The sequence below is a fragment of the Mirounga leonina genome, unplaced genomic scaffold, assembly GCF_011800145.1.
Source record: "Mirounga leonina isolate KUSES-001 unplaced genomic scaffold, KU_Mleo_1.0 Mir_91, whole genome shotgun sequence".
NCBI classification, from domain to species: Eukaryota; Metazoa; Chordata; class Mammalia; order Carnivora; family Phocidae; genus Mirounga; species Mirounga leonina.
This window is the reverse complement of record NW_023270839.1, coordinates 23,712,984-23,739,451: the sequence shown is the minus strand read 5'-3', so window position 1 is coordinate 23,739,451 and position 26,468 is coordinate 23,712,984.

Here is a 26,468-nt window from a genome sequence, read left to right as displayed (position 1 = left end):
TTAAACTCTGTAAATAAGTTCCATCCAACCGCCATCCATTTAAGAAATCAAAAAGCTTCTCTTTGCACATTATTTTTCCAATTGACCCCTGTCCTCCCACGAATAGAATATAATGGTTTGGTGTGAGCAAAGTCAAGGAGTGCAGCTTTGGCAAGCGGTAATAGCCCTCATACCCTCAGGTGGCCATCCACCCCTTTAGAGCCCATCTCAGCTCAGGGAACTGTAACTTTTCAGTGTCTTTGCTCTCTGTACTTCCCACATGCTACACAGAGAACAAACCTACAGACTTCGTTCTGAACTTTAAAGAAGACCAAGTGAAAACTGTGCCAACTACTGCACTCTCTGTGTTTCAAAAGATAAAAATAGCCATAAACAGTATTTAATAATTCCCATGGTATGTTTTACAGATAAACACTGTAATCAATTTATTGTCACCATGCTTATGTCCAAAGTTTTCTTTTATATATCTTAAAAATCATTTTAATAATTTCCAGGAGAGAGTAGAGATTGTTTCTCTGCTGCCTTGCAATACTTTTTTGTCAGGTTTACTGGCTTACACTTATACTTCCTGAACTAAATTCAAGTTTTCTTTTTGCAAATTTTCAACCATGTGATCATTATGATTTATGATCTACTAGATCTATTAGGCATGTAGGGGAAAAAATAAAACATTCTCTTAGGGATAAAAATTTTAGATACCAAGGGTTTCTCAATTTTATTATAGCCATTCTGTGGGTTATCAGTAGTAGCATGTAAAATATTAATAACATCTGAGGACTTTTTCCTATTTTATTTGTGAATGTGACATACAAGATGGGCTGATTCTTCTTTAGACTAAGCAATCTCATCATATCACCATCAGTATCATCAAGCAATTTTTATTAAATGATCAAATTGGAATGCCAGTGTGCTGAATGATGTACACTTCACTTTATACCCATGCCAACTAAAATGGGCAATGAGAACACTGAAGTGTATATATAGTGAATTTTCTGTTACCCAGCAGTATTGAGATTTCAAACGTTCAGTTTAATAAAAGCTCTCAGTGAAATTGAGATATTTAGTCAATTCGTCAGGCACATTCAACTTCCCCTTCTTGTTTAATCTGCCATAGATAATAGCCTGGAAGGGCATATCTCCACAGGATCTCTACCAGCCTCTGCTGATTAGGCCAAAGGTGGACAAGAGACGAGGAGGAATAAATCCACTCACTGACCAGCTACCAATTAGATATCCTCTCTTAAGAGTTTGAACTGAGAGAACAAGAATAACAAAGTAGGATTCAACTCCGACACTGGATAAATGTTTGGGGCCAGAATCTGTGCCATAACAACTCCAAGCTTCATGGAAGCCAAAGTGATGGGGAGCTGCAACTAAGAGCCTTGTACCATGAGAACAGAGCATATGTATAGCCCAGGTGAACAGACCCAGAGGAAGAGAGAGACAGACAAGGGTTCCAGGAAAGTCAGACTACATGAAATTGGATTTTATGAGATTTAACCAAAGCCTTTTAATTAATGCCTTTATTCACTGAGCTGATTTGGGGGGCGGTGTTTAAATCTAAACTATCCTTGACAAAGTCACTAGTCAACTAAGACAAGCTAATTTTCAGAGGATTAAAATATATTAATGCCCTTACTAGAAACCTTCCTAGACTGTTATTTGATTTCAAATTGATGCTTGAGAAAGTCCTCCAGGATCTCACAGTGGCCAAGATCTTTGATAACAAAAAGAGAGAGATGGAGGGAATTAGAACTGAGATATAGAGTGGAGAGAAGGGTCTGGGTGCCATCTACCAAAAGGAACATTCTTTTTTTTTTTTTTAATTTTTATTGTTATGTTAATCACCATACATTACATCATTAGTTTTTGAGATAGTGTTCCATGATTTTTTTTTTTTTTTTTTTAGAGAGGGGAGAGGGTGAGGGAGAGAGAGAGAGGATCAGGGAGGGGCAAAGGGAGAGGGAGAGAGAGAATCTCAAGCAAACTCCCCACTAAGCATGGAACCCAAAGGCCACTAGATCTCACAACCCTGAGATACTGACCTGAGCCAAAATCAAGAGTCAGATGCTTAACAGACTGAGCCACCCAGGTGCCCCCCATGAGGAACATTCTATTAGTCCACTAGGTGTTAAGAACCAGAGCCACCTGCACCCTCCCAGGACTCACTCTCTCTCATTCTCTCTCTCCCCCCACCGCCCCCACACACACAGAGGACAGTGCACAGCAACATAATCTCCAATAGGTAGCTCATTTGGAAAGTGGATAAATAATGATGGTGGTGGGGGAGGGGAGGGTGGGCAGGAGGAAGGGAAGGCAAGTTGTAACCAGCCAGGGCTTTCTCTTTCATTGATTCCCAACACTCCATTTTTGTCTTGACACTGACCCCCTAGAGATGATGAGGTGGCATAGAGACTAGTGTTGTCCCCTTCTCTCTCCAATCCCCGTTCTAGTGATCAACCACAGAGGGAGCACTGGCTAAACTGTTGGATTCATTTGGTAAAATGAAGATAATCACAAATGCATGTGCATGTGTGCATGGTCATTTTTGCCTGAAAATATATGCAATGATATAAAGTGCTGCTTATAATACCATCTTCCAAATGTGCAGTTCCTTTCTGATACCTGATACTTCTGGTCATAACTATGTTACAGAGTCCAGTGTGTGTGATCATGTAATGAAAGCCCAGATATTTCTCTATGCATATGGAGACAAGGAACAGAAATGAGGTTATGATAAAGATTTCCTGTTTGAATCCTAATTTCCTTTGCACTTCAAATCACAATCTTAATGTTAGGCTGATATTTTGCACATATAATTTTAAAGTGTCTATTTGCTATACGTGTATTTATAGCAAATTGACAATACATAGTTTTCTTCACTGGAGTCTAATTTGGTAGGAAACTTTTCATGTACATATAAACAGTACACATCTTTGACCTATTTTTATTTTCACTTAGATTTTGTTTTGATTGTATAAAGGCAAATTGGATAGTGTATAAAGGCAAATTGGATAGTGTGTCAGGATTCATTTGTGCTTATTTTTAATTTTTTTGTGTAAATTTGTTTTTATACATAAATACATAAAGTAAAATAATTATATCAATAGTAATATACAATTATTGAATGCTTATCCTGGCCAGAGGGATGATAAGTCCCTAACTTGAATTATTCCATTTAACTCTGTCAATCAACCATATGGAATAGGCATCATTATTAGCCCCATCATATAGATCAGGAAACCGAGGCTGTAAGAGGATTTATAACTTCCTCCAAAATTATCCCAGCTAATGAGTAGCAATGGCAGGACTCAACTCAAGCTTGCCTGTCTCCTAACTTTACCATCATAACTACTAAGCCACACCATTTACTCTATCATCTATAAAGGCAGATGATTTAAGCTAAAATTTGCATTCTGGGAAACTGGATCTTAAAAAACATCACTTGTGACTTATAACCCCTAGATATGTCCTTTAGTACACACAGTGTATTCAAAATCCATCTGAGGTCTCTTTAAATGTCTTGTGATCTTAATTAGATAAAATAATAACTATGTCAAAGAAATAATCACAGAGGATATTTTTGAAGGAGCAGGAGGGTTTGAGCTTAGGTGTACATTTTATATGACAACAGGATTTTGTACAAATGGTCCAATTTAGGGGACCATTAGTTAATTATGAAGTGCCTAATTTTTTTGTTTTAAACTGGGACATTTGGTATTTAAAATGAAATATGTTTATGCATTTGTTTAAGTCCCTTTGGGTTGCTCAGAAGTTCGATATTCTGCCTAAAGTAGTTTGTCACGACAGGGAGGAATGCAGGGAAGATTTTAAAAATATAAAGCCCAATTTTTCTAAAGGAAATTCTGTTGAACTGGAATTACCCTTCCTCTGCTCCTTGGTGTGTGTGAGTCACAGCAAACAGCTTCTCCTCTTTTATGTGATTCAGGGCCTGAGAGGATCACCATACAAGTATCTTCTTGGTCCAGAAACATGGAAGGAAATCAAGATATGTGATCCCTTTGCTTTGGTCCCAACAGCTGAGCACATCTGTGGAGACCATCTCCTCCTCCCTGCAGAGCTCAGTAAGCTTGGGATCGAATCATGACTTGTCATGGGAGTTGCATTTCAGACTGAGACTATCACCCAAAGAATGAAGACAAAATACATGAGGTTTTAATATCTTCCTGAAATACATGCTTCCAAACTCACAGCAAATGGATGGAACAATCACTCCTTCACATGAAATAACCTAAAGATTAAGAAAAACGTAGGTTTTCAAAAATAAATGATATTCTTCCTCAAATCCTACCATCTCAAAGAGGCTTATACCAATGATTCTCATGTGTAGAACAAAAAATTTTCCAAATAGAGCTCCCGAAGATATCGATAATTAAAGACAGAGAAAATAAGTTAAGTATAAAAAAAAAAAAAAAAAGCCTCCAAGTCAGGCAGATTCTTTTAGTAAGACAGCTACTTAGGACTAAAATAGGGAGAAAGCCAGAAAAATAGGAACCTCTTTTCTGAGTGGAAACAGGTTAGCTTTAGGAAACAGATGACAGCCTGTGTTGAAGTTTACCTTCTCCTATCTTCCACACCCCAGAGTCTCCCCTAACAAACAGCTCCAGTCTTGTTATCCAATAGCTACTTTCTCCTCCTTCCATAGTAATAGAATTATCAGCTGGTCACACGGACACTGAGGTAAAGACTACATTTCCCAGCCTCCTTTGCAGCTAGATGTTGCCTGGGTCTGGTCAATAGGACAAGAGAGGAAATGATACTTCAAACTTCTGTCTTGCAACCTTAAAGAAGGGGCCTTTCCCTTCCTCCATCATGCTACATGGTGGTGAACCTTGTTGGACCACAGAGGGCAAAATTCCTTTATTCCAAAGTTACAGATGAGGCTTAAAATACAAAGTCTCCTAAATGTTGGCCAACTGAGAGGAATGGAGAGGAATGAAACAGTAAAGGTTAAGACACAAATTAGATGGTCCCCCAGACAACCTTGTCTATTCTCCCACTCTACTCCAAGTTCAGTATCTTTCACTAAAGTGTAAGGACTGTACTCTAAGTCGCCTTAAGAGTAGGATTGGACAATCTAACCTTAGGAGACATGGGGTGATGAGAAAGATCTAGATACAGGGGGCTTTCCTCTTAGGAATTCTCTTCTTAGTTGCTACCTAAGGAATAAACAAAACTAAAAAATACATAAGAATTGGTTATGTTTCGGGCGCCTGGGTGGCTCAGTTGGTTAAGCGACTGCCTTCGGCTCAGGTCATGATCCTGGAGTCCCGGGATCGAGTCCCGCATCGGGCTCCCTGCTGGCGGGGAGTCTGCTTCTCCCTCTGACCCTCCTCACTCTCATGCTCTCTGTCTCCCATTCTCTCTCTCTCAAATAAATAAATAAAATCTTAAAAAAAAAAAAAAAGAATTGGTTATGTTTCTGATTATTTACATAGTGAATGAGTGTCGGGGGAGGTGAAGCATTGCCCTTACTCAGTTGAAAATGGATGCGGTGTCCACATTAAAGTTTAAAACAGAGACTCAGGATTACATCAACCAGGTGCCTTACATTTTCCCTGGCTTTGTTCTGGGTGCAGTCAGGCATAAGGAGCTGAAGTGCTGATCCTCCCACCCAGAGTCTGGCTGGCAATAAAATGATACTACGTTTTGTCATCTAGGAAGCAGTTACTCACACAGCACAGGAACTTTTCTGTTGAAGTAATACTGGAAACCTGGCCTTAAAAAAATAATAATAAAGAATTGTGCTTTACCATACTGACATGCAATATCTTGAAATCTGCAGGGGATTTTCCTACCTGCTGGGGATTTTCCTACCTGCTGGGGGTTATAGAGTGTGAAAAAACAGCTGTTAGCAGTTTCAACAGTGGATTATTTTACAGAAATTTTCATGGAAAAAAAATTCACATGCATTCTCCAGTATTCCTCTTCTCCCCTCTTCCTTCAGGAAGCATCTGAGGAAGAATATAAATTTAGTTTCCTTCTTTTTTTTTTTTTTCTCCCACTGTTCAGAATGCCCTAAAGGGAACAAATGTGGTAGGGAAATAAAGGAAGGCTATGAGTTTTATGAGATTGGCATACAAAATTGCCTTCCTCATTTTGTGCTGTGAACTCAATCAAACACTTTATTTTCTCTAGGAGAAGAAACCCAAACACAGAAACACACATACAAAAGAACACCTTTCATCAATTACTTTCACAGAAAATCTTTGAGAGGTTGGTTTTCTTATTCTCCCTTGGAACTAGATCTATAACAAACTCCCGGACAATCTACATGTGGTACACAAGTTTTTTTGTTTTTTTTATCTTATTTTTTGGCATTTCCATACAATTTTTGGTCAAAACACTCTTTTGCCAAAATATGTATCTGAGATATTCATACATTTTTAAAACACTTGTATAATGTTAACAAAATATTTACTCTTTATTGTTTTCAATATTTCCTCTGAGCAAATATAAGTGTTTAGTGTTGTCACTACCAGTTTGAAATTTAGAGCCTTACTTTTTTGGAGGGGACTATTTTGTCTGTTACTGCCTTTTTGTTAGAAAACATAATTATCACTGTTCAGGCCCAGTTCCCACCTGCTCAGCCTGACAGGACATAAACTATTTGGTGAAAATTCCTCTCTTGGGGGTAATTCCTGTCAGGAGTCAGTTGTTGAGCAAAATCCTGAGACACTGAATAAAGGAAGGACAGTTCAGTTAAGAATCACCAGTGCCATTTTAGTGCCAAACCCCAAATCCAAAACAAGCAAAAAACGATTCTGGCAAACCAGGACAACTGGCTGCCCAATGCCATAGCAATGATACCATTTACTGATGACAGATTTGAAATTAAAATGTTTAGTAGAGGGGCATCTGGGTGAAGCATCTGACTCTTGGTTTTGGCTCAGGTCGTGAACTGAGGGCCGTGGGATTGAGCCCCACGATGAGCCGAGTCGGGCTCCTTGCTGAGCAAGGAGTTGGCTTAAAGATTCTCTCCCTCTTTTCTTCCCCTCACTCTCGCTCTCTCTCTCAAATAAATAAAGAAATCTTTAAAAATAAAATGAAATAAAATAAAATATTCATCACATTTTAACAGGCATTGCTAAATATTGGCCATGTCTCTAAAGGATTGGCTAGACACTTTGATCTGAAGTCTGGTCCTTGGAGAGGATTAGTAATAACATTCAGGTCATTAGTAGTCCTTCCCAAGTCACAGCCTACCTCAAAGCCAGGCTTTAATGCATAGATATTTCTTTACATGGAACATTTTTAGAGATGTGCTGTGGAATCTTAGCTCTCAGAAAATCTCCCGCTTTCCAACTTTTGTTTCTCTCAGTTATGGTACATGATTGAGAGAAAGTTTTGAGTTCCTCTTCCAGTTCCCTAATAAAAGGCAAATAGTGGGGCACCTGGGTGGCTCATTCAGTTGAGCATCTGACTCTTGGTTTCTGCTCAGGTTGTGATCTCAAAGTCATGTCTGGTGTTGGGCTCCAAGCTCAGCATGGAGTCTGCTTGGGATTGTCTCCCTCTCCCTCACCCTCTGCTACTCTCCCTACTCTCTCTAAAATTAATAGATAAACTCTTTTTAAAAAATAAAATAAAAGGCAAATAGTTCTAAGAAGGATGACCATAGGCCATTAGTAGTTCAGAATGAGGGAAATATATGTGACAGATGGTTGAAAGCAAAGTCCTGTAGGAATGGGGTACCAGCTTGTATCAAGGAGGGAAGCAACAAGAATAGAAATAAAGACAGGTGGAGGGGTATGGCCTCACATCAATAGTTTTATTGTAGAAGGGGAATTTGAACAACTAAAACTAAAAAACAAACACCTTAAAAGTTGAAAAAGAAAAAGGAATGGAAATAATCAAGACACAGATATTGGAGTTAAGAAGATGCCAAAGATTGACTCTAGTAAAGAGACCAAACACTAGTGTGAAAGCATGAAATGTCTTTCTTACTACCTTGCTTGCTGAAATCCCACAACTTACCAAAGAAGAAGTGGGTGTTTTATCTCAGAAGCTTTCCTCCCCGGTAGATGCAGAGAGCTTCTAGAAAAGGTGGTCTGCCTCCTCCCCTTTTCCATATCACTGGACTGGTTTTCTGTTTGTTTGTCTCTTATAGACCCTTTTAAGCGGCCAGCTGCCTATCTGGTTTCAGAGATCGCGGTGAGGCTCTCCTGCCTCTACTACCCTTGTTGGAAGCTGAAATTGTGAAAACAGAATTACAGGATTTTACAGTGGGGCCAGACCTCTGAGAGCATTTTAAATCAGTCTCCAGCCAATTCAGGGACCCTTTCTTAACCTTCAGTGGCACATGAGTAGTACAGAACAATTATTTTGGAAGTGAGATTCCCCATTCAAATGATAATACTTATTTTCAATTTCTGACTCCCCTTTGTGGATGAGTTTTTAAAATCCATGCTGAAAAGCGGGATTTGAGAAAAGAAAGGAGACAGCAGGGAGAGACAGAGAGCAGAAACAGGAGAGCTACTTATCCAGGTGGCGGAAGAATTCTGAAAAGTCAAAGAGGAAGCCCTAAAGACTTTGTCCTTGAAACGAACTATGTAGCTGAGGTCCCACCCAGGTTGACCCCAAAGCTTTGGAGCACCTTCTGAGGTATCTCCTTTGTGAAGTAGTTGTTCGCAAAAAGATGAGGACCACAGCTATGTTTATCTAAAACACCCCAGGGGACTTGAAGCTATCCTCAGAGAATTAGAAATCTCTTATTTGTGCTACCCTAGAGGCACTTGTTTGTCATCTTTTCTATCTCTTTAAATCCTCTATTCTCACTGATCGAGATCATCCATGTTGGAAGGGGGTAAAGGCAGAGAGAGAGAATTATGGCCCATAGGAGGCCCAAGGCACATGGAAGGATGACAGGTGAAGACACTGAAGTGGCAGAGGCAGAGACACTCTGGCTGTGAAAAGAGAGGAATAAAAGCAGAAAGGCAGCCTGTTTCCTACCTGGTCAACCTCTTTCTAGGAGGAGAGTAGCCCGGAGAGATGCTCAGGTCTCCATGAATGTGACTAAACTTGGTCCAGTAACACTGTCATGAGCAAATACTCTGTCATGTCATCATGCATATGTTCACCTGGTGCCTGGGTAGCAAGACATGAATACCTTCTTATGTTTATGTTCCCGAAAGTGAACATGTAGAAACTCCGACTCCAGTGGGATGGTGCTTGGAGGTGGGACCTTTGGGAGGTAATTAGGTTTCGATGAGGTCATGAGAGTGGACACCCTGAGATGGGATTGGTGTCCTTACCAGAGAAAGCGACTTTACCTCTCTCTGCCCTGTGAGGACACAAGAAGACAGCCATATGCAAACCAGGAAGAGAGCTCACTAAAAGCCTGACCACAATGCCATCCTGATCTCAGACTTCCGGCCTCCAGAACTGTGAGAAATAAACTTCAGTTGTGTAAGCCACCCAGCTTATTGGTCTTCTATTAGTGAAGCCCAAGCGACTGAGTCAACCTTTTGTGATCACTGGTCTCAGGAAAGGCCCTAATATTTGCTACGTTGGCCTAGTCTAATAAAGTAATTATTAAGCAACATATTTTAGTAGCCTGAGCCCAATTCATCTACCCAGGAAGATGAATTTCCTTATTTGCTACCAGGATAATGCTAAATATGAGTAGAGAAGAGACTTCCTTGCATTAATGAAAATCTTGATACGGTAGTACTGTCTCTCTCTAACTAATTAGGTTTCAGAATGATCACACCCCTGAATCTTCTGGGTCTGACTTGGTATTAAGTCCTTTATAATTAGGCATAAACTATAGCAAGCTTTCTATTTGTCTATGATTTATCCATGGTATCAGGCATCTTTAGGAAAGTAAGCCCTTTATATTTCTTTTATTGGCAGAAACCTCATTAATTTGTTGTGTGTGTGTGTGTGTGGTTTTTTTTTTTTCTGATAAGGCTCAAATTATTACCAAGGTAATCTTCGAGTAAGTTTCAATCAGCGGCCTCACAAGGGGGAATGGCATGCAGGCAAGTGGAAACACAGGTCCCAGTCACCTGCATGCAAAGCCTGTGCTCATCTTCCCTCACCATCTGTAGTCTCCAGGGGAGATGAGGATTAGGTTGAGCATGTTAATTTAGGATGGAATAAAATGACTTAAATCTTCAGGCAGTTCCATCCATACCTAGATACGGCAACATTTCACCATGCAGCAATCTTGTCAGCAAGGAAACATAATGCACAAAACTGTCACTAAATTATACACTGACGCCAGTTTGTATCGGTGGCAATAGATTTTATGATAGATCCTGCGCTGAAGCAGGGCACATAATTTATATCTATCCCACGTCTCTCGCCTCTCCTTGATAAAAGTCAGGAGGAAGGCATATTTGTATTCCACTGTCCTCTGCCGAGGGTGTTTAACTTGCTTATAGGCCAAATGAAGCTGCTTTGTTTTGTTATCTCCTGGCTTCCAGAAATAGTCAGCTCTGATAATGTGCCACTGGAGTTCTGAGTTACCACATCATGATGTAATGGCTCGGGGAGTACAGTGAAACCAAAAATGTCCAAATGAATTGACACAATTTCCTGCAGAGGAAGCAATCTGAAAATAATAGGCAGAAATTCTGGTTCTTTTTACACTTAGAAGAGATGACAATCATCACTGAAGGGGTGTCTGGGAGTCTTCTGGTTGATCCACAAAAGGGAATGCTCACAAAAACCAGGCTTTTTTACATATGTGGTGACCCCATCAAGTGTTCTTTATCTACCTTCTAAAAGGGGGCAGGTTTGTGGAGTAAATAACCAACACAGAATCATCCAGCCATCCTGTTTAAGTTTGGGCATCCGATCGTCAAGAGTTCCACAAAACAATCATACTCTCTTTTACTTCTTGATTTTGCACCTGCCATTTTCTCTGTGTGGAACCCTATGTTCCTGCCCAACCGTTACTCCTCCTTTCTTCCCTCACCCCATCCTGACTCCTCCCCAGCCTGCGAGTCACAGTTTGAGCTTGGTCTCCATTGGGAATTCCTCACTGAACAAGCCTGGAATTCGGGGAGGTTCTCTCCATGTGCTTGCTCAGCAACCTCATCACCTATGTCCTCTTCAAGCACATTTCTATCCACTAGACTGGGAGCCCCCTGAAGGTAGGCACAGTCCCTTATTCATTCCCTCTTCCATCCCCAGCAGCCCCCACATGCCTGGGACAGAGGAGATGCTCAGTCAATGTTTACGTAAAGATTATTGAGAGAAAGAACCCATGTTATGAGGCGTAGCTTTGTTTTTGAAGTTTGATACTTGGGTTTTTTCCTCTTTAAGCCCATAAAGACATTTACAAACTCTCTCTAGCAGACCTGCAGTTTTTGGCATGCCCCTCTATGATAGATATTCCATTTGCCCTTTGGGATCTACTCTCTACTCTTCTGTATTCTGTTCTATGCCCTGAGAGGTTAACTTCCCAGGCTCTCAGACTCCTGCACCTTCTGACTTTCAGTTGGATTCAGTCAGCAGAGGGCACCATCAGGAGACAGAATATGAGAGGAGAGTATGGTGGGGATACTAATAACCCCCCCCCCCACACACACACACAACCAAATCCCCACTGCCTCCTTGGCGGGTTGGTGCTAATCCCTCTGTTGGAAGACCATGGTCCTTTTGATAGTCTTTTCCTACAACCCTATGGCCTCATGACCCCCACTCCTCTTGTTCATAGACACCTAAGGGTAGTGATGACACCTCTCATTTCTAGGCATAGATGGCTTCTTCATCCCCTAACCTGTGCAGGGGAGTACAGTGAAACCACAAACGTCCAAATGAATTGACACAATTTCCTGCAGAGGAAGCAATCTGAAAATAATAGGCAGAAATTCTGGCTCTTTTTACACTTAGAAGAGATGACAATCATCACTGAAGAAGTGTCTGGGAGTCTTCTGGTTGATCCACAAAAGGGAATGCTCACAAAAACCAGGCTTTTTTACATGTGTGGTGACCCCATCAAGTGTTCTTTATCTATCTTATCTACCTGTTTTTTATCTACCCATCATTTAACAAGCATGTATTATGGCTCTGTGCTTGCCCTTTGAGATAAAGTAAGTAAGCAAGGTCCCTGACCACATGAAGCTTACAGACTGATAGGGGAAAACCAGGCAATAAACAAGAAATATAATTTATAGCAGTGGAAAAATGCATGGGACCACAATATTTCTGATAATATCCTATAGTTCATATATGAAAATATTTCCTGTATAGGTTCCTGTATTTTAAAAATTGAATAGAATGACCAAAATATAATTACAGATGTTTTGCATGGTACTTGAAAAGCACAAGATTTTCTAAGACTCCCTCTAAACTCTGAGTGCACAGCTTCTCCTGGTCTCATGTCAGCTCCATGGGACATGCATACAATCGACCTGGTGCCCATAGAGCTGTGCTATCCACCTGTGGTTTGGAGCTGAGCTGGACAAAAGCAGTCCAATTACTGGTAGGTAAAGGGAGATATATCATTGTTCTAAAGAGCATGCTTAATAATAAGTCTTTGTGATATATTTATTTCTTAGTGCTAAGGAAGGATTTTTTTAAAAATCAAAATAATTTAATTTTGTCCCCTATTATCAGGAGATTATAATCTGGAATGATAGTATATTCAAAGAAAAGGAAGCTTCCTAACCTGGTATCGTGCAACGATTGTGGAAGTAAGTCATACCTTTTTTCAAGTGACATTTGTTAAATGCTTGCTCTGTGCCAGTTTTGGCATAGGCGCGAAGGAAGTCAAGGAGCCTGTAAGGCAAGCAGGTCCCGGAAGAATTTACATTTTAGTTGAGGAGATTGTCCAGAATGTCGAAGCAGCCTTCAGAAAGGCAACTGCCCTGGGCCTTGAGCAAAAGCGGGTGGGAAGAAAGTCTCCTCTACAAGGTGCTATGGAACCTGAAGCTTCTGTAGAACTCAGGGTACTCTTTCCACAACTGCCCCTCCAGCACGTCACTTACAACATCTCTTCCCCTTCCAAGTGCCCTCTGAGAGCACTGCAACCTGCAACCTATGTCCAGCCGGGTTATGTGCATTAATGCGAAACTGAATGAGCCCTTATTGACCCATCTACATTCAAGGTGGCCCGGTGAATAGCACAGTTGCTCTTGTCAACAGAGCATCTCTGAGCCAAAACCCATTAGAGGAGGTGGTTCTATTCTGGTACAGCAGCACAACAAGGCAACTTTCCCACTATTCCAACCCAAATTCCAACTCTACTCACCCTCCTAAAGCCGGGTAATTAAAGTTCAAGAAACACAAAATCCAAGTTTTCTCTTCAGTCTTTGGAGACTTTTCTGCCTCAAAAACAGCCAGTGCAGACACTCCATCAGCAGACACATCTGCCTTTGCTAGATGCTAGCTGTCTTCTAATACCCTCCATTCCCTTTTGTGTTAGCTTCCTAAGGCAAAAAAAAAAAAAAAAAAAAAGTGTGTGGTATCCATTAGATTCCTCACTGTAATTTCCCACTATTTGACCTCTGATCCCTTCAGCCTCAACTCCTCTGTTTCACAGCATCCCCTCAAGGCCCTGCCATTTGTGGCTGAGATTACAGGTGTTCATGGGATACTGCTCAGAAATAACTAGCTTGCAGAATTTTCTGAAGATCAATGCACAATGCAATATCTCTTCTCCTGGCCATTCTTTGCACTCTATTCTGACAGGTGGAATTGAGAGGTAAAATTTTTAGAGTCAGCCTTCTGGTAGCTCAAATTACATTCCACAGGTCTTGTCCAAGATGTGAGTAAAGAAGTGTTAAAGCATCTATGTCCATCTTAGGTCCTCTCATGTTGAGAAAGTGCGATATGATGAGAAAGAAATGACACAAGTTTGTGTCCCCAGAGACCTAGTTCCTCCTCCTCACTCTGCCGCTGGTGGAGGGCCTGGGACCTCAGCTTCTCTGTGTCTCAATTTCTTCACAGTACTCTTTTACTGTGTGGATTTGTTACGTGCAAAATAAATTCCCAGAACATTATTCCCTAAAGTAAATTTTAACTATCTTTTAAAATCAAAGGAAAATTGATTTTTTATCATGCACTGGTTTCTCCATGATCCTGGCTGGTGAGAACTGCCCAGTTTTCATGGAGACACAGAACTGCATATGAACAGGCCCAGGAAGATGTGGGGAATCGGTTCATCATTGTCCTAAAGGTCTTGCTCACTGATGAAATGCTTCTAAGCTCCTTTAGGGAGGAACTTGGAAGGTGAGCAGCCTGAGGAAGGATTAACAAAGGCTGAGAATCTCATGTTGGAAAATAGGGTCTGTCCTAGCACAAAACACAGTGTGAAATGTTTTCAAGTACTGATGATGATAATAATGACAAAATCTTTTATTTCTCCAAAGAAGCTCAAAGAATTTCATAGGCGTATCAATCATCCTTGCCACTTCCCCACGAGGAAGGATGAGGGCAGGCACTAGTAATATGACATAAATGGCAGCAGCAGAGTAAGCCATCACAATGAACTAGAGCCTTATAAATTGTTCGTTGCCCCTTGAAACCAAACAGCAGCTATGTGAGAGGCAGGGAGGGGGCTTGGCCTGGTCTCAGGCCAGGAGCAATATACCCTAGGAGACCTCCAGACAAGTCAATGTACCCGATTTTTATAAATGGCACTTTAGAGAACCATTTATCACTGATTAAAGCCTGTCTTAGATTTTGAAGTTATCTCTGCTGTCCTGGTATTTTTTTACTGCATAAAACCTGGTTTCCACCAACTAGCGATTACTGGATTTCCCCTTAAACCTCTGATTGTCATCAGTATAAACAATTACTTATCATTCCCTGATTGCCATCTGAGTTCTTACTCCCGGGTTCTTGTTGTCCAAAAAGAATGAGCCTGCTTAGTCATCACCCTTTAAAAAAGTAGAGAAGACAAAACCTTCTCTGGGCTTCTCTGGCCTAAATATCTCCTTCTCTACTTTGCTCACTCTCCGCAGTCCTTGCAAGTCCTCCTTATTAAAAATTAAATCCCTATTCCCTGCTCTGAATGACATCCCCACAAATGCTCATGCAGTTCCAGTTTAAGAAGTAAATAAACAGCCATGTCCCTGGCAGCTGTAATTGTCCTCATCTCACTATCGTTACCAACATTTAGTGGGCTCCCAAGAAGGTGAGGACACAGTGCTGGCCGGGAAGAGATGAAGCAAGCACAGTCATTGCCCCCAGAGCAATCCACTTCTTGAAATAAGTTGGTATGGCCCAGCTTGGAAAACAAACAGTGGGTAGGGTGGGCTAATTGGGGGAGGGAAGCAGGAAGCCTATGGAGGAAATGGCTTGGGGGAAAAGACAGCTCCCCAACTTGCTAATCCTGGAAAAGCAGTTTTCTTACTTGAGGGTGGAGGTCAGTCTATGAAGGGTTAAGGAGAGTGCACAGGGAGGACCCAGAGGCGCTGGGTATAGGTCACTCTTCTTAAGAAAACAAAAGTGATGGGAAGGATATACAACAGCTAAGGGTGATGCCAAGGTCAGGAGAAGAGTCTCCCCCCAGATAAAAATTTCCTGGGGTGGGGAGGAAGAGGAGAGGAAGGAGAAGGAAACAAATAAGCAAAAAAAAAGGCAACCAAAAAAACTCCATCTTATGATTTTAAGGCTATATTTTGCTCCCTGTCTCAGTTTCCTGAGGTACCTCTAAAAAAAAAGGAAAGCCTAAAATAGAATTCACTGCATTCCTTGTACCACAATATAGGTGTGTAATGAATGCACAGAAGGGAGCAAATAGGTTTTTTCTATAAAAAATACCAAAACAAAACACGTTCAGCTGTCAGGCCAGAGTCCTTTCAAGTAGGTGGATTTCAGAATGGGCCTGTCTGACCTTGAAGACATCTGCCTTCCAATCTGAGATTCTATGATCTAATTTCCAACAAATCCACTTTGAAAACTCCTGGTAAGCAATACCTAACAATGTGACCACAATGGAAAAAAATCAGGCAGCCAGGGAATCCCGGGCTGCCATACAACAGCCTACAACAGTGTCTTTCCCCTGAATATCTAAGGATCATAGATGATGGTTCATTCCTTATTCATTATAAAGCTAAAGACCTGAAAAACTCTACTGACCATGGTATTACCTTTCCTAGAGGTGCAGCTGGAAGCTACAAAATTAGCAGCACTGGTTGTTGAAAATAGTGTTTTTCAAGAAAGCACTGCTCTGTACCCAAGGAAACTGCTTCAGACCAACACATCCTTCAACAAGTCCTTATTCTTGGACACATAAAGTTTATTTTTTAAACTGACTTCTTCTCTTTACAAAAAAAATTAAATAAAATGCATTATTCGATACAGCTCTTTCTGAGTGTGGACTCCTTGACACACTGAAGATATAAGGCTCTGGATCAGCTGCTAGGAGAATATTTTGGCATGCAGTAATTATTTTGCATGAGCAAGTCTTATGACTCATCAATACTTATCACTTTAATGATGTCCTCTTCTAACTAATTTCTTCTAAGAAGTGAGGCACCTCACTTGTTAGCTTGGTAGAGCTGTAGCCAAGGGCACACTTCTATGACACATACTAATTCACAGTATCCCCACCATATAGATGGGACTTCCCTGTCCCTTAGCTGTCTATCCACAGAGAACAGTGGGGAGGAGTTCTGAACAGTTAGTATTCTAGGCTTCCTCTTATTCCCTGGGAAGGTACAACAAATTGATGAGATAGTAAATTAGTCTCTTGTTAAATCAACTCAGTTTGACAGTAATGGTTAAATTCAAACTAGAGCATCAATAGCATTGAAAAGTAAGTTGACTGTCACTTTATGTGCCTATGGCTGCTGTGATCATCTGAGAGCAAATGGACAATGCATACCACTTCATCCGAGAAGATCCTTTTGTCATTTCATTTAAGTTAGTTTTCAGGCCAGGCTACTCATATTGGGGAGCTGAACTTAAGTACTGGGTGGTTTGTCATGATAATGAGCTAAGTTCACATCAGCGTAACTGGGTGCCAATGCAACTTCACAATTATGAAATGGTGTATGTATGACTATGGCCCTCCTGAGATCAGGGTCTATAGAGTCACTATAAACAATGGTGTTGCTCTCAACAAAAACCACCCATTCCACATGGCTCAACAGGGGTAACTGTGCAAGTAGAATCCAATAGCTCACAAGTCCAAGGCTCCATTCTGCAGCCAACCTGTTGCCCACAATTTGAGGTCCGGTTTTCTGGTTTCTAAAACTAAGTTTCTATCTCTCTTCCTTTTCAGATCCACCTAAATTATAGCCTTGGCTGTGAAGAAGGGTTGGAAAAATGACCACATAGTGAAAAAGGTATTTTTTAAAAAGGTAATTGTACCATTTACTGGTTCTGCTTCGAGTCTAGCCCAGAGTCAAAACGTATCAAAATGACACAAGACGACCTCATTGAAAAGTTGTCCAAAGCATGGCTCATGCCTTTCACTAACTGAAGACATATGTTCCCAACCTGTTGCAGATCATGTTATAGGGAGATGCTAACTTGGCTCCAACTCCTCAGAAATTCTCAAAGAGGAAAGGAAAACTGCAAATTCCATCCCTGCTGGGACTGTCCCCAGAAAGGGGTCCTATCTCCTTTCCACACTTAGATCTTTGTACTCTTCCGGGGGTAAGGAATACCTAATGTTATGTAAGGGTCTCTGTAGAAATTTATATCCAGCCCCAAATTAGCAAGTAGCAGAATATCTACTACATTCAGTAATTCATTCCATAGTGTTTATTGAGAGCCTATTATGCCTCAGGGATGATTTTAGGCACTTTATATCAGTGAAGGTTCTTGTGGAGTTGACATTCATAGCAGGGGGCAGTGGAAAGATAGATAATAAAAATAGACATAATAAGTAGATTATAGAATATATTAGGAGATGATAAGGACTAAGAAACATAAAACAGATCCAAATGAGGGGACTAGGAATTTCCAGAGAGGGGCAGTTAGCAATTTTAGAATATGGCAGTCTGGGAAGTTCTCTTTGAAAGGTGATATTTGAGCAAAGGCTCGAAGGAGGTGAGGAAGTGGTGATACTGATGTCTGGAAGATCATTTCAGGTAGAGGGAACATCCAGTGAGAAAGCCATAAGTCAAGAGCATGAACATGTTTTGAAAAAGTCTAGGAGGCCAATCTGGACTCTTCTAGTGTGACTGCAGGGGGATTAGTGGACAGTGTGGGGGGTGGTGTAAGACATGAGGTCAAAGAATAACAGGAGTCCAGATTATGCGGAGGCTTGTAGATCACTGCTTCTCAAACTTTCAAGTGGATATAAATCATCTGGGATCTTGTGAAAATGAAGTCACCTCCACTTGGTGTGGGATAGGGCCTGAGATTTGCATCTCTAACAAGTTCCCAGGTGCCTCTGGTGCTTTGAGTAGCAGAACTTTTGACCACTGTAAATGACTTTTACTCTGAATGAAGTAGGGGATCCAATGGAAGATTCTGAGACTGTTGAGAAAAGACTGTGATGGGGGAAAAGGAGAGAAGAAGGCTATTGTAGTAATACAGGCAAGAGACTTGGATTAAGGAGGTATCAGTGGAAGTAATTAGATTCTGGACGTGTTTTGAGAGTAGAGCTATTATAATTTCCTGACGGATTAGAAGTTGTGTGGGAGAGAGACAGGAACCAAATGATGCTAAAATATTTAACCAGAGCAACTGGGAAATGGAGCAGCCATCTACCTGAAATGGGAATGCTGCAAGTGGAATATGTTCTAGAAGGTAGGTTAGGAGTTCAGTTTGGATGTAATGCATTTGGTGATGTTAAAAAGGCAAAGTCTGAAACTTTAGAAAGAGAGGGCTGGACTGGAGATGAATGTGGGAGTGGCTGACAGAAGATATTTAAAGCCAGAAAACTGGATGAGATCACCCAGAGAGAGTATGTAGATAGAAAATAATACAGTAACAGCCCTGGGGCACTCATCTCCAGAAGACAACACAGAGGAAGCCCGCAAAAAGAATTCTCTCTCAGGTTTCACTGGAGGCCATACTTGTGAACTGTATTTGAAAAGTCCTGCTATGTCTCCCATACCATGTCTCAGTCACAGATAAGAAGGCCATTACTCCTTTAACAATGACTTATGGACTCATGTAGAGAGGGAGAAAAGGTGCACTTTCCCACCCTCTACAATCTCAGCTTCTATGATGGAGCTACATCTACCAGCATGAATTATCATCTGAATGGCCTACAACTTGGAGCCCCTATGCGGTTTGTTGCAACAGGTGAAAAACAAACACCCATTTAAGATAGCAGCACAAACATTTACTTACTCGTTCCACTACAGAGTGAGCAATACAGTGTCTGATCTGAACAATACAGAAGTTACATAGAACACCATCTATGGATTTTACCTACCTAACCATTTCAATAACCTTAACAGCTGAGCTTGGCTGAGATGCTTTACGAACAAACCACACACACACACACACACACACACACACACACACACAGTCTATTGCCACTGGGAATCTATCTTGGATCCCCTTCTCAAACCTACTCATTCCATCTAGCTAAGCTTCTGTTGCAGATTTATCCCTTTATAACCCTTCTTTTCTCTACCTGCCACCTTGCTAACTGAATTTTAGGCTCATCTATTTTCCTGGAATATGTATTTGGCTCAGTTCTACCCATGCCTAAGGCCAGCTGCAGTTCCCAAGACCCAGGGTGGGCAAAGCTTTAGGCCCTCTGCTTATTCAGGACTGGGGATAATTAGGAACTCTCCTTTAAAAAATTATGGTATAATAGAGATCAGTATTATAGGATTGTTTGGTAAATGAGCCAGGGTATGTATGTGTATATTATTTAATTTCATGTACACATAGACATGGACTATTAATAGCATAGACACTGTCATGTAACTTGTGGACCTTTGGTCCATTCTACCTTATGTTCCATCTCAGACTATGGTACCATTTTGCGGGGGGCAGTAGGCGGGGGAGAAGATTGTCATTCTCTGATATCCACCCAAAGGTTAAGTGAGCCTGGTTGCTATTAATAATTCACTCTGGGTCTCTCATCCACGAATTTATCTATACCTTTCCTGAAGCTATTGACATTTTAGAATGTACCACCTCCTGGGGGTAATGACATAGCATTTTATGCATCACTGGAAAGTGATAATGCGGGGCGCCTGGGTGGCTCAGTCAGTTAAGTGTCTGCCCTCGGCTCAGGTCATGATCCCAGGGTCCTGGGATCGAGCCCCACGTTGGGCTCCCTGCTTGGCGGGAAGCCTGCTTCTCCCTCTCCCACTCCCCCTGCTTGTGTTCCCTCTCTCGCTGTGTCTCTCTCTGTCAAATAAATAAATAAAATCTTAAAAAAAAAAAAAAAGAAAGTGACAATGGAGAAGAAGTCTGTCAAGGCCTGCTTTGGTTCCTGTTCCCCTAGCCGGCCTCTCCCAACTGCGGTGAACACATTCCTCCCACCTACAGACTAAGCCCTGCCTCAGGCTCTAGGGCCAATCCTATCTTTAATCACAAGGATTTAAAGAGTTCTTCAACATTTAGGGGCCCAGAATCAAATCACTGTAGCTGCCAGTTCTGTTAGACCGCATGACCCAGTTCTATAAATGAGCTTCTGTCTTGTTCCTGAGATCAGCTTCCCCCCTCCTACCCCAGTTCTGGCAGCATAATCTTCGTCTTGCTCCTTTGTATTGAGGTCCCCAGCTTGGTAACCTTCCCAGTACTCCTGGCCTTCTAGGAATATGTCCTGCCTTTTTTTTTCCCCGGGACTTCTGCCCGAGTGGTGGGAATCCTCCCCGTGAACCCTGGAATTGCCTGATGCTGCCTGTTTGCATGTCTGTCTGCTTCATGATCCCACACTTCTGTGCTCTTCCCACCTGTCAGGACTGCATGGTGTTTCACATCTGGCCCTCCATGCTCACTGCTTTCTGGATCCACCTGTTGTTACCGGTTTAACTGTGTGTATATTGTGAGTGAGGCATGGATGATATTTGCTCTACCATAAGCATGCATGCAAGAGAAATAAAGAATATTAACCTGAGCCACTGCTTACTGTTGTGCAGATTGCATACTGCTCAGTTGCAGAGGGCAACATATGCAAAGTCTGAAAGGTACAGCATATTGCCATGTAAATGGCACCCCCTGAAGTTGTGCTGTGCCTGATGCTAACCACAGCTTGATATCCTGGGGCTATCACTTAGGGATTGTGCTTATAGCAAGTTAAGCGGTTATCAGCATATGCATCAGTGTTTAACATACCAGCATTTAAGTTTGGGAATGCTGACTCAAAGCCAGATAAACTTTAATTACAGCCTAATAACAGGGTCAGAGTCAAAAGAAGAAAATGTGAGGCAGTACACCTCATCTCAAACACTTCATAAAGTTAAATAATTTAACAGACAATGAGAATTAAAATTTTCACGATTGAGGCAGGCTGTTTGTGCAAGACAGGTGACTTAATCCTGAAATGATACACTACGCATTCCCGAGTGCAATGGTCCTCAGAGCATATGCGTGGCCTGAGGTGTGCCAAAGGCATTCTTGTTTTCCATCAGTTCCTCCTCCCCCCTGCCACAGAGCATACCTCCTCAACATTGAAGTCAGGTTTTAGGATTAACTGAATTGGAGCCCCACTCAACTCACTCCTTTGCCCCTCCCCGCGAAAATTTCATCTTAACACAAATCAGCATTAGCGACTCAATGGCTCATGTATGTTTCTGAAGGGATTTGTTACAGGCCAGGTGTAGCAGGGAAGAAGAGGAAACAATAATGTCAGGATATAGGGGCAACCTAATACATTTGGGGGAGTGGAAATGATCTGAGAGGCAGGAGAAGTGGGATCTGGTGGAGGTTAGATGACTATCCACTATGCAACCCTGGCCAAGCCATGCTGTATCTCTGGGCATCTGCCCTTTCAACTGCAAAGAGGAGGGAGTCGTATTAGAGGACATCTAAGTTATTTTCCACCACTAAAATCGCAGACTATAAATTGGAAGTTGGAGCTTTTTTTGGTCACAGAGTCCCACAGTGGCGATCTTCAGACAGCACAAGGTCACAGACTAAACCGATGATACAGGAATCCCCAGCCAGGGTGGAGGAATGCCCCAAACCACCTCCTCCACTCTTCCCCCCAAGGCAGCTCTGAAGGAAGATGAATGCTTAATTACAAAGGAGGCACTCAAACAACAGCCATGTGTAACTGAAGAGATGGCTTCAGAGGTACCATTTAAAACATAAGGAAGTTGGAAGCTGTACACGTTGGCATTCGTTCAGAAGGTAGTATTGCGAACACTTATTATACACCCAGATTTTCCTCTCATAAATTAGGTTATAATGTATGTGGTTAATTCTAGCAAGGTATTAATATCACATTAATCTGAATCCTAAAAATAAAGTGTTTATGGATCTTACTCAGCCCACTAAGAACCAAGTGCCATAGGGAAGGTGGTATTGGAAGATGAGGTCACAGATGAGTCTCCTGGCTCCTATTCAAGGAGATGCACCTTATTCTTCTAGTCTATCGAGGTCATCTGCCTGTTAGGTTTAGCTCTAGTTCCATTTTGTCCTGAGCAGCTCCCCAAAAGCCAGTCTTCAATCAATTCCCCTCTTGCTGATTTCCTATGGCACTCAATGCCTGCACCTCTTGGTGAACCTCTGCATCCTGGCCACTGTATGTTTTTCTCTAATCATCACATATGTGCAAGTCTTGACATTCCGATTAGATTGTAAGCTCCTCCAGACCAAGATCCTGTGATGCATTGCTCTTTTATCTTTTCAAGGGCCTGGCATTGGAGACTGGCACATATTTAATGTTCAGCAAACATGCTTTGAAAAGAATTAATTTCATAGACTTTTGAGAGTCTACCAGGTTGGGAGTGACAATAGTGGATTAGAGAATCTCTGTCTTGAGCATTCACCGAGGGAAGTAAAGAGAAAAATGTGTGCACATAATCACTGAGACACAAAGGTAGTGGAAAAAGAAAAAAAGAACAAAACATTTTGCAATCAAAGAGGAGAGCAATTCATTTCAAAAGATGGGCTCAACCTTGGTTCTCAAGCTGTAGCATGCATTGGAATCATCTGGATGGCACCCCTTACTGGGCCCCCCACTTCCAAAGTTTCTTATTCAGTTTTGGAAATGGCCTGAACATTTGCGTTTCTCACTAGCCCCTTAGGTGATGAACTAACCCTAGCTCAAGGGCAATACTTTGAGAACCACTGGGCTAAAGGGCAAATAGACCTGAAATAGGGAAAAGCATCTCAGCAGTTATTTTTATCTTTTCTAAAGCAGTGGGGGAGGACATTGCCATGTGAGCAGTATGAGCAGGGAGGTAGAGACAGGGAAGCACCCACAACGTTTAGGGATAGCAAATAGCTGTATGGAGAGATGAGGCTCCCAGAATTCAGGGGCATTATTTTTGGGGACTTCAATGTCATGCCATGGAACCTGGGTTCCTTATTGGGCAACAGAGAATACGGGAGCGTTGTATACAGATCCCAAGTAGAGGCTGATAACAGAAGGCAATGGAAGAATGGACAACAGGGCTTGATAATTAAGCCACTAAGCCAATCTGTCTTTATTAAAGGGAAACCAAAATAGAACTGAGACATGTGTTCATCCGAAAGCCACTCCATATGTTTCTGGAGTTCATCTGAGCAAGTAGGACAAAGGTCTCAATTCGACCATTGCCCTGGGTTTTGGGATTCTGCTCTTATTATCACTCATTCACACAGAAACACACAGGTGCACCAGAATTTAGAACACGCCTCTTCACATGCCCACATGAGTCTGTAGCTGTGAAGTTAGGATTTAGCCCCAGGGCTAAATGCATGGGTGTGTGGAAGCATTACCAAATTCACAGGGTAAGATACTTCTCTAAGTCAAATCAGGAGCAGTCCAGAATGGAAAAATGATGTACCAAGTGGAGCTAAAGAGGAGGGAAATCACACTGAACTCTACAACAGGCTCTGTCTGAAAGAAAAAAAGTTGGGTTTGAACTCTGTCTCCCAAAATAAAAATAACAGCCAACAGATAGTTCCGGACACTGTTCCAAACACAACAAATACATTATGCTATTGAATCCTCATAAGAGATGATTGTTATCTTTATTTTACAGATGAGAAAACCAAGACACAGAGAAGTAAGGCAATGTGACAAGGTCACATAGCTAGTAAGAGGTGGAGCCAGGATTTGAGTTCAGAAAGGCCAAAAATCAACATCTGTGTGTTTATCCACAACGCTAGATTTGCACTCTCAGCTGCACAAGGATCCTGAGGTTATACATGCATTTGAAAAATAAAGTCTTGATTTGTCTCTCATTCCTATTCCCTCCCTTTCTGCCTTGCCTCTTCCTTCCCAAATTATTGAACACCGATGGTTTGTCAGGCACTAGGCACATAGATAGAAGCTGCTTTTTAAGAGTTGAGTGAAGAAACTGTTCTAAACAAAGAAATAATGTTAGCAGTAAGTTACATACGTGGCCAGGATACAGGGTCTTCAAAAAGATCATACCACTCCACAGGTACACCCACTCAGAGTGCACCTTTGGCTACACTTGCACTGAATAAAATTCCAGGACCTCGTCCCCAGTCTCATTTAGTTTCCTATCGCAAACCAAACTGAAACTTTTTGCAATGCCAAATAGGATTCAAAGCCCCCTGGAAGAAGAGAGTGTAAAGAGAGCTTTTATATACTTACGGGGAAAAAAATACCTTAAAACACATTCATCTGAAGCCTTCTTTCAATTCTCCCATGGAATGCTAACCTGTATTTGCAGTTTGTGAGATTCATGTCAGAAGCTTGCTGTAGCCTGAGGTTTAAACCAGAGAGATTCTGACTTGGTCCTGAGGCAGGTACCTTTGTAGCTTTCTAATCTCTCTCTCTGAAGTTCGGGGCTTTTAAGGGAGGTTGGTGATGTTCCCTGCGGAGGATTTTCTGTCATTCTGTGGGCAGGAATGCATGGTTGTGATACAAAGAACAGAAGTTTAAATCTCTTTACATCCTGCTTAATTGCCATTATTGGCCTAATTGCAGGTACAGGGCTCAAAGAGAATGAATGTCACTTGCCATCTGTAGCTGGAAGGTGCTTGAATCAAACCAAATCTGTTCAGGATACAAAAGACACTTTAGCATATGCAGATGCCCGAAATGGCTTTACAGACCCAAATCCTTTTAATAAGCTTAAGACAGGCCTGAATTTATTTAAATGTCTAATTCTAAATGTACGTATGCCTGGTAGTAATGTTTACCATCTGTCTGACACTGCCCTGTTGAGGTAATTGTCAAGCTACAGTATGACATATGGTGCACATATTTGGACCTTAAACATAACAGCCTTGGCATGAAACAATTGGAAACCAAGATTTAATCTTTGGTATCACTCAAGTTGGAGTTGAACAAACAGACAGTTCTGGGCTATTACTGTTTTCTTCCTTTATGATAAATACTCCTCCGTAGACATGCTTGAGAACAACATTGGAGGGGCAGGCCTTGTTTCAATGCACTGCCTTTTTCTTGCTCTGGCTCCAGCACTTGGAAACCCAGTCGGAATGGCAATTCTGCAGTGGAGGCCAGAAGCCAGTCTCTGGCCCAGGCAGCATCTGGTCTCAGCCAAAGAATATAAGGAGGGTTCCACTTGAGAGCCCAGCGGAGCTGGTTGCCCAGGCAGAAGGGGCAGAGCAGAATCTAAGGCAGTGGCAACAATGACAACTCTTCTTTCTATTCTTTATTCTATTTGCCGGCCTTCTCTTTTCATCTCCGTTCTATTTTTTTTCCCTATTTTGGTTTCCAGTCGTCCTGTCAAATACAGTAGGGTTGGAGGAAGGGAGGAAGAAAGGCTAGATAGAGGCTGACAGCTCCAAGACCCCCCCCCCCCCACGCCCTGGGGGAAATGCACATGACTCCAAGAGAGGAGAACAAAACCCTTTTCAAGTTATTTTGGTTAAACGATAGAGACCCTAGAGTGACAAATATCTCAGGCACTGCTCCCTTCATTCTTTAAATACTAGCAGCACTGTAGCATTAGATACAGCTGTGTAGATGCCTAGAGCCTGACTTGAAAGACCTACTTTGTGCTTGGCTTAGAGGATGAGTGTTGCTATTGTGGTTGCAGTCGCTGTCTGGATCTAAAGTGTTGTAAATATGGCAACAGGGATAATGTAACTCTTGCAGTAATGTACCTAAGAATGTGGTCTATGCCTCTTCTGAATGGGTATGGCATGTCGTTATGCACGGCACTCCATACGATAATAGCTTCCAATAGAAAGTCAACATAGACACTCTTTCTCTAACCCTGTTTCTATCCCTAGGCTCCACTGTCTTTTCATTTAGAAAAGGAGGCATGGGGGATTCTGGAAGACGAACAGGATACTTAACGATGATCTGTATGTGTGCGCGAATGTGGATGCCTGCACCGTGCAGGAGGTCCGAGAGGCGAAAATGACAATACACGAGGTTAGCCACCAACGTAATCCTGCCCTGGACTTTCCACCAGTCTGAAATGACAACTTGATTCCAGATTTTGGTATCCTGCCGGGTTCTCTGTTTAAGC